Genomic DNA, 4,186 nt, shown 5'->3' on the forward strand with positions numbered 1-4,186 from the left:
CTTTTCCAGGAATAACGAACGTTTTTACATTTATGCATTAGATTATAGTAAACTTTGTTCAATATTACCTGTTCGTTAAATAGATCTGTTAAATATTTATGCATATTTTTTGCTAGATCTCAAATACTCTTATTCATGAAAATAAGCCAATTCCTTCAACGAGACCGTACTAATTTGAATGACAATTTATTTGTTTGGATTCCGAACACTGACAGGAGAACCAAAAATGGCGGTGTGTGACGTCACACCAAAACGATTATACCACGTCGCAAAGGGTATATTTATTTGTTCATTAAAACATGAGTTTAATCACTGAATATTGACTGAATATTCATTGAATAATCACGGAATAATCATTGAATAATCACTGAATAATCATTGAATAATCACTGAATAATCATTGAATAATCACTGAATAATCATTGAATAATCACTGAATAATCATTGAATAATCAGTGAATAATCATTGAATAATCACTGAATAATCAACGAATAGTTGAATATTCATGACTACTCATGAATAATCAAGCATGAACATTTGTTTGAATGAATTATTCGAATAATCGAATAAATTTATGAATGAATATTCAAATACAAAAAGGCGAAAAAGTCCCAGCCCTAGTTAAAACCCGGATACCCTCAATATGAACTCTAAAAAATCACCTATTTTGGCAAACGGTTCTTCTCAGACCCTACCAATCGGATAATAGAAACAACCAAAATAATTATCTAAGAAATACGTTAACCATTACTGAATTGAAATATTATTTTTTTTTTGGAATGGATACATATAAATAAGGTTTATTAATTATTACTCAATGATATATTAACCTCCACTATATTTTTTTCTTTCAAATGGATATTTCTTCAGCATTATTAATATAAGTTATGCGTAAATAAATGAAGTGTAATAATAAATGATGATTATTGGTGAGATTTCAAATAAATTATTTATTTACATGAAACTAATATATCCAATAAATGATTTATTTATTAACTCTAATGCATTTTCGATAATATCAAATAAGCACTTCTCTCAGTGCACTACTCCTAAAATTTGGTGTAATTCACAAAGGATCATTCAATTGGCATCACTCGGAGCTGGAATAAAGGTAGGTACATATAGGAAGGGATTTTTATGTCAACATAAAACAATTATTGTAGCGTGAAGCATTTCCCTTTCACGATTGTCCAAGGGTTCTGCACAATCACTAAGCAATTATAATATTGAATGTCTGTCTACCCATCTTGTCCTCGATCATAGCAGCATAATATAATATCTCGTTGAAGGCCTTTCATAATCGACTAATATTAAATTCAATATTTCCGACAATGAGAGATGCTCAGAGAGCAGAATCTCCGTTTATTTCATGCATTCCTTCATTTCCTTTTACTAATGGATGATTGATTTTGTCGTTTTGTTAAGGTTTATTGTCATACGTAGGGATGAAAGGATATAATGGATGAATTGTCAAAGAAATACGGAATAATGCTGATTCTTCAATAACAAACAGACGATCTGCTGTGATTTCTGAAGAGGAAAAGTTCTGAAAAATTTGAATGCAATTGAGAATGCAGCTACCTTCATTACGTAATCTGAAATATGCATTTTGATTTTTTTAAAGGATAGTTTTGAATTGAAATTTCCTTAAAGAAGTAAGGTCCACAAATACAGAAAACAACATAAGTTAATTAGAGAAAGTTAATATAAGAAGGTTTAAAAATTGAATGATATCATATATGTGAAAATGTTTCTATATTCTGTCCTATAAATCCTATAAACATGCGCAAACGCTTTGTTTTCGAGATATAGAGTGTTAAAGTTTGATTTGTTTTTATTTCCGTAGCACCTTTCCTTCACATGATAGTTAGGTAAATTAAATTTGGCATACCTAGATATTCAAATTTGAAGGTTTCATCATGTGATATGCTAATTTTGAATGCATATCTACAGCATGATATTTTTTCTGGAACATTGCCCGCCTCATTCCCCTAGTTTTTGTTTTGTAGGACCACTGGTAATTTAGAAAAATTTTAAAAGAAGCTTTGGTCTAGTAGGTACTCTTTTTGGTTTCTTGTAATTTTGTCTTATCTGCTACCGAAAAAAATTTCAAACAATTCTCTAGCAATTCTCAAATTATTATAAAGATTCGGTTGTGATTAATTAATTATGTATTTATTTTTGGTATTCATTGACCTCATATGTAGCAAAGATTAATAAAGATTCGATAAACTAATAAATCATCACGAAGAAGTAGGACTACAATAAACACCCTGTATCTCGAAAACAAAGTGTTTGCTGGTCCATGTTCATAGGACTTTTTTCTGAAAATTAACCAAGAGTTGTTTACATCTGTTTGGTAGTGGAGTCATCCTACACTTATTCCAATTTTATTGTTTGTTCATTGTAGGGTTTTTGGGCTGGTAAGTGCATAATTTTATTTTTGATATGAAAATATTTTGAAATCGAGATTGAAATATCATTCGAACCATCTTTAACAACAAAGACATAATTTTAACCAAGAATAATGTTACATATCGAAATAGCCTATCCAGTATATTTTTATCTTTTCAAATCCTCACAAAAAAGTGAATATTTGGCAAGAAATATTTCCTGTAGGCATCTTAATGCCATGATTTCCCAGTTAGGTATTGCTGCATTCACATTATCCTGTCAGTAGTAAAAAAATAAGTTCATTCAATCAAAGCCATAGGTCAGTGGCGTCCCCAAATATATTCTTTGGGGGATAAAAAGTTATAAACGGAAAAAAATTGGTTAATCGTTTCCAATGTCCTTTGACACCACTTGAGATTGATTTTCACCTGTAAAAGTGTCAGCTGTTGTATTTGAACGAGAAATACTTGAAGATTCGTGTGCTTCAATTTTCCTTCTTTTGATGAAATTTTGCAACGAAATATCCTTCCTCATAACAAGATTTTGATATCATGCAACAAACATTAAAGTTGAAAACAGAATATAATAGAAAATATAATCGAAAAATTTCACCTCAAACTGATCAACAAAATGAATAAACTGAAACAACTGACCTATCTTTGTGATTGAAAATGGTAACGCATTAAATAATGGAATCTAAAGTGCTGACCAAGAGATTCTTTACGACAAAGCGACAATTAGGTAGGTATAATAAGATATTATTTATTTACTTTAGGGTTCTAAAAAATTGGAGAAATTACTATCATAGGTGCCGATGTTTTTTCGCACAATTAAATTATTGAGCGTTTTGACTTATAATGGATATTCGTTTTGCTGGGGATATATCCCCCTTTCGGGTACGTCACTGCCATAGGAATAGGTAAATGTATTATTTTAACTTCAGTGAATAGAACACAAAGTATAAATAGATATGTAGCTATTTTCACTCCAAAATGATGGCATTTAGGTACAGGGAATATTGCATGAAAAATATTTAGTACCTCTTAAGGATTTCAAACGACAAAAAATACACAGGGTGGACCATTTGAAATAACAAAAATCATTATTAGGTGGTATTCCGGGAAAAGGAAAGATCCGACAACATGTGAATACCACCAAAATATCGGCTATATCACAGATTCTCGAACATCGAAATCTATAAAATTGTTCTCAAGATATTTGAGGCGTTCCATAAGTACTCACATTTACATTTGTATACCTACAAATGAACACTAAGTTTAGTTATTCAAAATGTGAGTAATCGAAAGAAGCAAATGTGTAGTGCAATAAATGTTTTTTACATAGTAAAATAGTAGAAATCATAATAACTTTTAATTAATATCAATAATAACATTTATTTGAACCAATTACTGTTTCAGTTATGCTTAATATAAACACTCACCAACAAGACCGTGTGGCCTAATGGATCAGGCGTCGGACTTCGGATCCGAAGATTGCAGGTTCGAGTCCTGTCACGGTCGACATAATTTTTAATTTTTGATTATTATGCTTTTCAGAGAATACTTCTCTGAATTTTTTTCTTTTACTCATTCATCTTCTAAAATATACATCTATTTTTTCCAACAGATTCACGTTTTATTCAAAATTGGACTAGTTATTCATTCAAGAAATGAATTTTTATTCATAATGAATATTGAACGATATATTTTACAACTTCTATTTCTTACAACTCGAAAGTTTTGTGAATATATCATTTAAAAAATGATTAACAGATGATACCATCAAAATTTA

The 4,186-nt window shown here is 30.1% G+C and overlaps 1 non-coding gene across 1 annotated transcript; it reads left to right on the top strand.

Moving 5' to 3' along the window:
• The first annotated feature begins 3,842 nt into the window (after nt 1-3,842).
• On the top strand, nt 3,843-3,915 carry Trnar-ucg. The gene has a single exon. It is a non-coding gene; the product is annotated as a tRNA-Arg (tRNA).
• The last annotated feature ends 271 nt before the right edge of the window (nt 3,916-4,186 follow it).

The sequence above is a fragment of the Harmonia axyridis genome, chromosome 4 (assembly GCF_914767665.1).
Source record: "Harmonia axyridis chromosome 4, icHarAxyr1.1, whole genome shotgun sequence".
NCBI classification, from domain to species: Eukaryota; Metazoa; Arthropoda; class Insecta; order Coleoptera; family Coccinellidae; genus Harmonia; species Harmonia axyridis.